This window comes from Oryctolagus cuniculus, chromosome 3 (genome assembly GCF_964237555.1).
Source record: "Oryctolagus cuniculus chromosome 3, mOryCun1.1, whole genome shotgun sequence".
Taxonomy (NCBI): Eukaryota; Metazoa; Chordata; class Mammalia; order Lagomorpha; family Leporidae; genus Oryctolagus; species Oryctolagus cuniculus.
The window spans coordinates 73,254,121-73,266,268 of NC_091434.1; positions in this window are offsets into that span (position 1 = coordinate 73,254,121).

A 12,148-nucleotide genomic window follows, 5' to 3' on the forward strand; every position below is an offset into this window, starting at 1 on the left:
AAGTTTATTTTGGTGCAAAAAAATTTAATGCATAATTTTTTGAAATGCATATTTTCTTTTTTTAAAGACATTTTTATTTATTTGAAAGAATTACAGAGAGGGAGAGAGAGAAAGATCTCCCATCCACTGGTTCGCTCCCCAAATGGCCACAAAGGCTGAGGCTGGGGCCATACTGAAGCCAGGATCTAGGAGCCTCTTTGGGGTCTACTATGTGGGTGCAGGGGCCTAAGAATCTTGGCCATCTTTCTTTTTCTTTCCCAGGCCATTAGCATGGAGCTGGATCAGAAGTGGAGCAGCTGGGAATTGAACCAGCGCCTATATGAGATGCCGACATCACAGGTGTTGGCTCCGTCCACTATGCCTACAGAATGTTGGACCCTACTAGATAGACTTTATTGAAAGTTTGCTCTGAGCTGAGCATTAAACCCAAATTTCTCCCCCATTACCCTGCTTAAGCCTCACAACAACTTCAGGAAATGGGTTTCAGTTTCTGCCTTTTAGAGGTGAGGAAGCAAATGGACAGGCTCTTCAGTAAATCTCCCAAGTTTAGCAGCTAGTAGGTGGTGGAGGGGATTTGAACCTAAGTCTGACTCCAAAGCATTTCTGCTGCACCACACTGCCTTACACCAAGGTCAAATCCAGGTTTTGTGGAGCCTGAAGTTTATGCAATTTGGGGTAGATATTTTTCAAGCTTAGGGTAGAAAATTACTACAATTTTGGGTAGAAAATTTTAACTCCAAGTTTTGGGTAGAAAATTAGGTTCAGAGTCTGGAAGGAAGGGGTGCTGAGGATTCTTCCTGGTGACTCTGCCTCTGTGCCATAAACTCTGCCTTGATTTTCATTTAATGATTTGTGGCTAACACTCAGGTTTATTAGACCTTCTTGTGATATGGCTCCCAAATCCAAGGAGCTAAATAATCACAGAATCAGACATAGCTGTATGAGAAGGAGCAGTTTCTATCTGCATCATTGTTTCAAATAGGCTTTTAAGAAACAGCTAATTTAAATACAAAGGTAAACTAGTTCTGCTCTGTGGCAGTCATATGGAAAACCAAAAAGTGCCCTCTGCTGAAACTTTCCTGCTGACTATGTGACCTCACTCCAGTTTCATTTCTCTTGGCTAAGCCTCAGTGTACTCATTTTCAGATTCAAGGGCATTAATTAGTTGATCATTAACTTCCTTTCCAACAGGAGCAGTCTAGGGGCCTAATTGAGTAGAGCAATGAACGAAATGGTGGCTGCTTCACTGAACTGGCCCAGCCACTCAGCTGGAACAGTTGGGCTTTTGAGTTAGGTTTTAGAAATTCCAGCCGTCTAATTAGGAAGTTTTGTTCTTACCAAAGATTAGAACGGGGAGAGACTGGACCATCCTAATGGAAGTTTTAAAAAAGATGTAGGGTTATAGCTCCTTAACAGAGTTCTAATGCATTTTAATTCCCCCACCTCCACACTTCCTGGAGCTGAGTGGGGTGAGACGGAAGGAGAGGGCGTTGGCATCACTGCTCTGGTTCCAGGTGAGCACAAGGCTTTCCCTCAGCCTCCAAGCTGCCTGTGTGGATATTATCGGTGACTGGCAGTTCGGCTTGGGGCTTTCCTCTTTTCTGGGGTGTGGCCAAGGCCGTGAGTTTGGCTATGAATGGCTAGATGGTGGGCAGCTGATGCTTGAGGAAGGGAGGTAAGGAAGAACACACCTGACAAATGATCCCATCCACTTATCCTGCCACATGTGGGCAAACCAACGTCAGCAACATCACTGACGCTTAGGATCAATGCCAGAACCCAAATCCTGAAAAATGTATTATTTCTGGCATCTTCATTTTGTGAATAGTTTATAATAATCAACTGAATAAAATTATTAAATTATTAACTGACTAAAAGTATTAAATTATTAACACTACTAAAATTAGTACTACTATGTTACAGGTGCTTTTCATATATTTTATATCTTTTGTTCTTATTATAATTATGCAAGGGAGATTTGTCTATGTCCAAATTACAGATAGGGGCTGGCGCTGTGGCGCAGTGGGTTAACGTCCTGGCCTGAAGTGCCGGCATCCCGTATGAGTGCTGGTTCTAGTCCTGGCTGCTCCTCTTCCGATCCAGCTCTCTGCTGTGGCTTGGGAAAGCCGTAGAAGATGGCCCAAGGACTTGGACCCCTGCAGCAACATGGGAGACCCAGAAGAAGCTACTAGCTCTTGGCTTCGGATCGGCACAGCTCTGCCCGTTGCAGCCATCTGGGGAGTGAACCATCGGATGGAAGACCTCTCTCTCTCTCTCTCTCTGCCTCTCCTCTCTCTGTGTAACTCACACTTTCAAATAAATAAATAAATCTTTAAAAAAACAAATTACAGATAAAGGATAAAGTATACAGAGAGGTTATACAACTTATCAAATCACAGAACTAATCAACAGCAGTACCAGAATCTGAATTTACATGTGTCTTCCTACCATACCGCGTTGCCTGCTAATTAAGTCCTCATTTTTCCCTTCTTTATTATGTTATTAGCTTGCCTTTCAACTCACCGATAGGAAGAGTGTAAGATTCTTATGGGAGTTGTTTCAAATGAAGCTTGGAAAATGTTAAATGATTTGGTATAGACCTTTACTCAACGTTTACTGGAAAATCCAATAATATAACTGGCAAAAAAGAAAGAAAGAAAGAAAGAAAGAAAGAAAGAAAGAAAGAAAGAAAGAAAGAAGAGAGAGAGAGAGAGAGAGAGAGAGAGAGAGAGAGAGAGAGAAAGAAAGAAAGAAAGAAAGAAAGAAAGAAAGAAAGAAAGAAAGAAAGAAAGAAAGAAAGAAAGAGAAAACCCCACTGGGAGAAGTATATTGTTGGAAACCAATGATTGCAGTCAAACTAGCAAAAAATCCAGGCTATAAAAATTGCAAATTGTAGTTGCAGGCGGATTGAGACAAGGATGGTCTGGCAGGCTAGTACCATTTTCAGCTGCTCCTCTGTGTTGGCAGCCTTTCAAAGCCACAACAACCACTAACTGCATTAGGAGCAGGAAGACTGTGATAGCACCACAGTCAGCTCTGCAAAATGAATCTAAGAGTGATTGACAGATAAGTAGACTTTAAGTCGCAAATTGCTGAAAGATGAGCCAGGAGCTGTGAAACAGAGAATGATACTCTACTATAGATTAAAAGAGAAGGGGATTGACTCGTCCATCACTACGTAATCTTAGAAGAGATCAGGCCATTTTTCTTGGACTTCTTGGTACTAGCATGGTATATAGAATGAAGTTGAACTTCTCCTTGTAGTATGACCTGGATACTCCTTACTACCTGCTGTGATTAAATCCCATGATGATAAGTTGATGGCAGTGAAAGGGTGGAAATTAATTTAATTATGGTATCTTGCAGGTGGATTTTCTGATAGTGGAGATTTTGAAAGAGCAAAACATGTAGGTTGCAGTTCGGGTATGATTTGTGGCTTTTCATCGGTTGTACAGTGAGAATCAGGAGCAAAAAGGAACGGAGCAGAATTTTTTTTTGAAAACTCACCACCTGGCCAGAAGAGAAAAGATAAGGTAAGTTTGAGACAGGAGAGTGGGTGGAAAAACCACTAGCTACACAGTTTGTTGCAGGAAAAAGGAAAACCCAAGAGGCTAGTGAGAGCTGTGCTGTAGGGTTGCAACTCCAGGATGGAATCCCTAGTGGATTGTTGCTGGTGAGACTGCAGCAGAGACCCTGTAGGGAAAGAGGGACCCTGAGGCAAGGTTAAAGAAGAAGACTGGACTTTGGGCAAATTCTGGGAAAATTCCACCCCTCCAGGGAAAAACAAAATATAAGAAAACACAATTTCAAACAGAATGAAGGGAGGAAGAGGAGTGATGTGGCACCTAAGATAAGCATATGGGGTATGGGAAGATATTAACCACCTACCCACCCTGCCTGCAGGTACACTGAGTTGGGGGGGATCCAGTTACTGATCTGTTTCGCACTCGGGAACAGAGGCAGAGGGGCCCATCCAAATACACGCCCTAGTGCATGCACTGGATGAGGGGCCAGTATGTCACAAAAAAGAGAAGAGGGAGAGAGAGTAACACAAAAGAGACCAGCCCCACAGGGGCAGCAGATTCCCAGTTCTGGGGTCCCTCTCCCACAGCGGGGAGCTGCTGTTGCTTATTGCAAGTGATCTCGCTTTCGTGCTTGCACTCTCTTTCGGACTTTTCTCTGCATTTCACTTGATCTTAGCCAAAAGGCCGAGAAGCGATTTTTTTCTCTGTATTTCCATACTGAGCAACACATCTGCAGGACAGGAGAAGCAGCTCGCCACAAACAGGATACAACAACCCCAGGAAGGTAGAGGTGCTGGCACTATGGGACACCTGCTGAGCAAAGCTGCAAGCAATGTGCCAGGAAAGCCTGGGAAAGCCACGGAAGTCAGTGTGCAGCCCTGGAGAAAAGCCATGTGGTAGAAAGCAACAGAGTCATAGAGAAATGGAGGCCTCCACCTAGATTTCAAAGGATGTATTGAACAACCTGGGGGCCCAGACAGAGCCCTGCTACAGGGACAAAACAATGAGGGCAATGCCAAGTGGAAATGGGGGTTTGGCACTGCTAAAGATCTCCACTGGGACACTGCCCTATGGGGCTGCCAGGACTCCAACCTCTGTGAACTGAAGGATGAGCTGTGAACAGTAAAACCGTAGGGGTGGGGCTGCCCAAGCTCGGTGGAACTCATTCACCACCACAGACTGCCCCAGATTTGGTCATGGAGCTTTCGGAGTTCATGCTCACCCTGTTAGGTTTCTGTTTTATTTCATTCACTAAACCCTTTCTGTTTTCTTTTCTCCTTCTTTTTGCAATGGATATATATTCTGTGCCCTTCCTACCATTGTATTTTGGAAGTATACAACTTGGGATTTTATAGGCTCATAGCTGGAGTTTGTCGAGTCTCAGATGAAACTTTGGACATTTGAATTAATGTTGGAGTGAGTTAAGACTTTGGACTATTAGGGATGGCATGATTGTGTGTTGTGTGTGAGAAGGAGTTTCAGGGAGCCATAAGTGGAATGCTATTTTGAATATATATGGCTCCTGAATTCACACAGATGGTTTAATCCCAAGGTCATGAGTTAATGGTGCCAAGACAGTAGACAATCTAGTTGTGGTGTCTTGGAAGTGGGCCTAGCAGAAGATCCTTGGGTCATTGAGAGCACGCCCTCAGAAGGAAGTTCTCATTGAGGGTTGGTTATAAAATCTGAGTTGGGTGGATCTACTCTCTCTGCTTCCTGTCTTGCCGTGTCAATGTTCTTCACACATGCTCAACCAGTGCTGGCCTCTGGCCTCACTGAGTAGACAAATTATAGAGACATGTCTGACCTTAGACTCTGAACTGCCTAAAGCATGAGCCAAGTAACCCTCCTTTCTTCATAAGTAGCTTCTAGGTGTAGTGATGGATACTGATTAATACACTACCACAGGGATCACCTTTGAGTCCAAATCCTTTCTATCCCTCATGTTATATAGATCTTTGCCTTTTATTAGGAACATTAGGAACCTGGGTTTTTTTAAGATTTATTTTATTTATTTGAAAAGCAGAGTTACAGAGCAAAAGAGGTAGACAGAAGGAGAGGGAAAGAAGGAGAGAGAGAGAGAGAGAATCTTCCATCCACTGGTTCACTCCCCAGATGGTCATTACAGTTGGTACTGGGCCAAGCCAAACCCAAGAGCCAGGAGCTTCTTCCTGGTCTTCCACATGGGTGCAGGAGCCCAAGCACTTGGAATGTCTTCTGCTGCTTCCTCAGAGTATTAGCAGGGAGCTGGATCAGAAGTGAAGCAGCCAGGACTTGAACCAGTGCCCAAATGGAAAGCTAGCACTGCCAGCAGCTGATTAACCTACTATGCCACAATTCCAGAACATGGTTTTTTTGGTAAAGATTTATTTATTTATTTGAAAGTTAGAGTTACACAGAGAGAGAAGAAGCAGAGAGAAAGAGAGAGATAGAGAGAGAGAGAGAAAGAGAGAGAGATCTTCCATCCGATGGTTCACTCTCCAGTTGGCCACAAAGGGGTGGAACTGCACCCATCTGAAGCCAGGAGCCAGGAGCCTCCTCCGGGTCTTCCATGTAGGTGCAGGGGCCCAAGGACTTGAGCCATCTTCTACTGCTTTCTTGGGCCATAGCAGAGAGCTGGATCAGAAGTGGAGCTGCTGGGACTTCAACTGGTGCCCATATGAAATGCCGGCGCTTCAGGCCAGGGCATTAACCGGCTGCACCACAGCACCGGCCCCCAGAACCTGTTTTTAAACAGTGATTTATTACTGGACAATTTGTTGTAGGGCCTTCTGAGTTGCAGGAATTAGTTCAGTGCTGTCTTTTTGGAAGAATATCTTCAGTGTCTCATGGTCCATTTGTACAAGGAGACTTTGCATTTCTTCTTGACTATCTTATCAATCACAGCTCTTATCTTCATTGAGCCTCAAACTTTTTCAACACAACAATCGAGACAACCTTGACCGCTCAGAATTGACACTTGTGAAGAGGGCTAAATCATGAAGACAAGAACTACATGTCTATTTTATTCACAACTATATACATAGGACTCAGATTACAGTAATTATGCAATAATTGAATGTATTTTTTACCAGATCTTAGGATTTTAAAGATCAGCTGATCTAATCTCTTGGAAATCTTTCTGGGAACTCAGACTTCTAACTTGTAGCCTTGTTTTTCTTATACTCTCCACTGAAAGAAATTTCCTTACTGTTAAAAGAGAAAGATATGCAAATATGAGATCTGACAGTTTTCTGAGTGGGGCCAGAGGTCATGTTTCTGAAGTTTTTAGTCATAGAAAGAACTGTATAAAATTTAAGGTGATCTCAAAATGTCAAGCCATAGATACCTGGTCTGGAGTCCACTGTAGACATTTTTTGTAAAGTTTTACCAAGTCACTTTGAGACCCTCAGCTACAGAGAAGTGATTAGTTTTTCAACAATGACTGGGCCAGGGAACTTTCTCTATATCTGATTTCTGTGTTGAAGATCATTGAGGCTGATGCTCCATAGTCATTCCTTGTCCTTGAATTTGTGATTAATGTCTATGAGTCTATGAGAAGTCAGCCTCAAAAGAGCCCTTTGCCAAGGTCCATCCAAGATGAGGAAGGAGAGTCAAGTTCTAAACTACGATGACCTTTTCTTCAAACACATTCTTTTCTTTTGTTAAGATAAAGAGAACAGATTTCATGTATTTTGTAAATACAATTATAAGAACATAAAAACACTTTTCTCCCCCCCCCCAAGCCAAATGTGTTGTTCACCTGTCTCAGAACATGTGAGGATGGGACTTTAAGCTTTTACAGTTTTTTGTCTTTCTTGCCTTATGTGAATATAAAGCTTTGTATTACCTTGGGCTGACCTTGAGAGAATACAATAGTTCTCCATCTACCAAAAATTCTTTCATAAGTTGTATCCTCTGTCCCCCTTTCTCCAGTTTTGTCTTTGGCTAAGACCACATTATTGTGCTGGACATGAGGGGGGAGGAGAGAGGATCCTTAAGGGGTCTCACTCCCTGCTACCTTCATAACCTCATCTCCTAAGCTGTGCCCTCTGCTCCCCCTACTCTGCCACATTGTCCTTGCTGTTACTCTAACACACTCACATGGCTTTAGCCATTTCTTCCATGGCAGCTGCTTCCAGATCTCTGTGGCTAATTCCCTCTCCTTTTTCAAGTCGTTACACAAAGTCACTTCTTCAAAAGTCTTCCTGAATTACACATTTAAAGTGTAACCTTCAACTCACACACCCAACCCTCCTGATTCCTTTCTCGGCTTCTATTTCTTCTCCCAAAGCATGTATCACCTCCTAATAGTCTATACAATCAGCTCATTATATTTAATAGACATTCTCTTGTGCTGTTCCCCAAGGGTGATATCTTTGTTTTGTTCACCAATGCATCTGGCTACAGTACAGTAATGAAGATATTATTATCATTAGACTTCCAGTAAAGACTTGTTGATGAATGAGCCAATGATTTTTTTAAGTAAAAACATGGGGAAAACTGTGATACAACAAGTTAGAGAAACTAACCAAAGAAGCTCCATTCTGCAGTTTTTTATTTCCGGTTTTGACTCAGCCTGAAATTCCATCAATTATGAATGTATTTAACTTAAAGGAGGTTATCTTTTAAAACACAGAAACTGTGGTAGCATGCAAAGGACTGTCAGTTATTAATACGTTATTGTGAGTCCAGGTGAGCTCTTCAGTCTCCCCCAGTCCCTGATAGAGATGAGCTTTTTAATAAGAGTGGTGATTTCAGGGGATGCTAGGACATTTTGGAACATAGACCACTTTAGGTACCACAGAAATGCTGGCAGAGAACTTGAGTGGGGAGCTTGGGCCAGCACAGTAGGTTTCAACCTAGAGAGCTAGGAATCCTGAAACCATATTTGCATATGAATGTGTAGTTTTGGTGATAATCTTTTAAAAATGACTCCAAGAAAAGCTTGTTTAGATCAATGGCCTCCTCCCTTAAATCAATAACGTCTGTTGGCCAAATAGCACCTACATCCCCAAATGTGCCGAGCAAGAACTTGCTTAAAACACTAAATGGGAACAGGGATGAGCATTTGATTTCCTGGATTGTTTTATGTGTCTCTTGCCAGAACTCTGAAAGTGCTCATCAGATTTGCTTCATGTAGAAAGGATGATTCTTTGTTACCCACGCAGCTCTACAGGCTGGTCTCGCTGATTAGCTATCCAGATTTTACTGCCCAACATTGTGGCACTCCCATAATTTATTTGGCCTCCATGAATACTGACAATATAATAGCCCACAGAAACACTACTTTATGACTATTTTATGTTTGCTAAATTGTGGATGGTCAAGCTGTTTTCAGAGTCAACACATCATCCCTTAGTGTCTAGAGATTTCCAACACAAAGACCTAAACCAAACAACTTTGGGACAATGCTGCAGGCTGTGAGGTTGGCATAAGCAATGGTGCAGTGAAGAGCTCAGGCTTGAAACTCTGTGGTCGTTGTAGTTCTGCTCTACACAACTGGGAAGCTTAATGAAATAATACAGGGGTGTTGTCAAGGAAATGCTGACTATTCCTCTACAATCCCATCTGGAGTTAATGTCTTCTACAATAAATAACAATAGTACCTACCATGTACTACAAGTTTACTCCAAGTACACCTATTTAATCCTCACAATAACCTCTACAGCTGGGTGTTTCTCTGCAAATGAGAAAACCAAGGTTTAGCACATTGGATAACTGTCTATGTTGCTAAAGTGAGGAAGTAGCAGAGATAGGGTCCAAAGAGATAGGTGGCAAAGCCGACCCCTCTGCCCTCCTTCACACATTATGCTGTCTTTCTGCAGGAATGAGGAGGAATAAATCTATATCTCCTGATTCTGTCTGTGGGGAGGGTCTTTCAGGAGTTTTCCTCATTAGACCTTGGTGTCAGGTTTTGGGATGTATATTTGGGTAATACTGGAAAAATAGGAAAAGTTTATTTTAGTTAAAAAACGTTTTAAAATAAAGTGTTTACTTTTAGAGGTAGACTGTCCATGGTCAGGAAATTGTGCCTGGCTTCCTCATCAAGAACGGAAATTTTGGGGCCGGCGCTGTGGCTCACTTGGTTAATCCTCCACCTGTGGCGCTGGCATCCCATATGGGCACCAGGTTCTAGTTCCGGTTGCTCCTCTTCCAGTCCAGCCTTCTGCTGTGGCACAGTAGGGCAGTGGAGGATGGCCAAGTGCTTGGGCCCCTGCACCCGCATGGGAGACCAGGAAGAGGCACCTGGCTCCTGGCTTTGGATCAGTGCAGCGCCAGCCATAGCGGCCATTTGTGGAGTGAACCAACGGAAGGAAGACCTTTCTCTCAGTCTCTCTCTCACTGTCTAACTCTACCTGTCAAAAAAAAAAAATGGAAATTTTTTTAGCAATCCTAGAGTTGCCTTCTTCCTCTCATTTACCAATGCACCCTTACCATTGGTCAGTGCACTCTTATAGGGATAAAAAGCAGTGCAGACAAAGCAAGTACTTAGTTTGTTTCCTTCACAAAATGAACCAAATGTTTTCCCTTCTAAAGCAAGAACCCAGAGAGACATCATTTGTTGATAGCACTGATATGGGGATTAGGTGACTTCACGTTGTCTCCTTAAGTGTTTTTAAAATGGGTTAATGTGAAAACGCATTACATCTCTCTGTTGCCAAATGCCTTTGGGGATGTGAAAATGAATAATTTGGGTAAAAATTGGGAAAATGCCTTATATAAATGCTTTCTTTTTGATTGAACAGGGACAGGACATAAGGGCCCAAATGCTCTATAATTTGGAAGCGTGTCTGGAGAAGAGCCATATGTTTAAAAATTAAGTACATGTTCAGCTTTTACGGTAAATCTATGCCATTGGGTGTCACAGAAATGGAGTTGAATTAGAATGCCTGTCAGCAAACCAAAAGCAAGAGAAAAAATAAGAAGGGGTTTACTCAATTTTTTTCTTGTCCTAGATACATTTGATGATTTCTTGGAGAATTTCTTTACTCCACATGCTTCTCTAGGTACTATTTCCATGCTAAATCTGCCAGAAAATACTTTCTTAATACTAAAAAAACTTGCAATTGTTTCTGTAAAAATGATGCCATAAAGTGAAGGCTGTAAAAGTCTACATTTCCAAAATAAATACTATGTTTTCTAATGATATAATAGTTGAAAAGTCAACACATAAATAGCGTATTTCTAAACTTTATCAAATGCTCAAACTAACTGTTGTGAAATACTGTTGTGTAGTGAAGGCATTCACCCAATTGTTACTGCTACATTCCCAAATGTGTACCTTCTTTCTCTCTTATTCCAAGTGTATCTTGTCAATATTCACCTTTTTTGCTTATCTTAAAAAGGTGTATGGCCAACAATTATTTTCATTGTAGAACTCAAACTGTGTACTAATTATTGAGGTTTAGAATAAATCCAATATATAACACTTTAGGAAATACAGAATATCCCAGTGATACTCTTCATTTGATGAAAGGGAAAATGAAAAGTGAAGACTTTCAGTTAAGAAGAATATGTATTTATTTATTTATTTATTTAGCACAGAGACATGGAAAGCTTCTATCTATTGGTTCCCTGCCCAAATGCTGTATTTGGCCAAGGCTGAAGTCAAGATCCAGGAATTTAATCCAGGTATTCCATATGGATGACAAGAATCCAATTACTTGAGCCATAACTCCTGCCTCCTAGCGTCTGAATTAGCAGGAATCTGGAATTGGGGGTCAGGAATCAAACCCAAGTACTCTGATATGAGAAGTAGGCATCTTCACTGGCAGCTTAACCACTAGGCTAAGAATTCACTGTAGATTTTCAGTTTTGACTGGAAAGGTGGAGGAAGAAATTTTCCAAGCTGTACATACTCTAGCATAAGTCTGTTTATCTGTTCAAGGAATATTTCTGGAATTCCACATAAATGTTGTCGCTCCCCCTCTTCATGGAGGAACGACACTAAACCCTGCCTAGGCTTTCGATAGCTTCTTACGGCACCTTTTCCGTCCGGCTTTCCCCTAGGCTCTTTGCTAGTCTCTCCGGTATTTTCCCACTTCTTCCCGCCTAGGTTTCCTATCCGAGTCACGGCACCATTATGTCGCTCCCCGTCTTCGTGGAGGAACGACACAGGATCCTGCGCTGTTCTTTTATCTGCTCGCCCCTCCCCGGGTTTGCTGCTGGTTCTCCCCGGGTTGGCTACCGACCCTTCCACCTCCGTGGACGGGCGGGCCCCCTGCCACTTTCCCCACTTCCGCGGGGGAGCGGCACACCACCGGCCGGCTCTCTCGGGGGCTGCACACGTGTTCCTTCAGATAGATGTTCCTGGTGCATGTTGTCTCTCTCCTCCTTTATAGTCCTCTTCCGCCAATCCCAACTCTGCTACCCACACGCCGAGTACACTGCTCTCCTCCAATCAGGAGCAGGTCCTACAGTTTATTGGTTGAACTGGAGGCAGCTGTGTAGAAGCTTACTCCTCCTCTCCCAGCGCCATATTGTGGGAGAGCAGATGCATAGAATAAGTCTTAATTCCAGTAACTTAGTCTAGTCTGAGTTGCTCCCCACAAATGTGGCTACAGGTAGACAAATGCTTTCTTATCCACACTCTTAATTACCAACAAGAATTGGGTCAAACTTTTGAGATAACATAGATTACT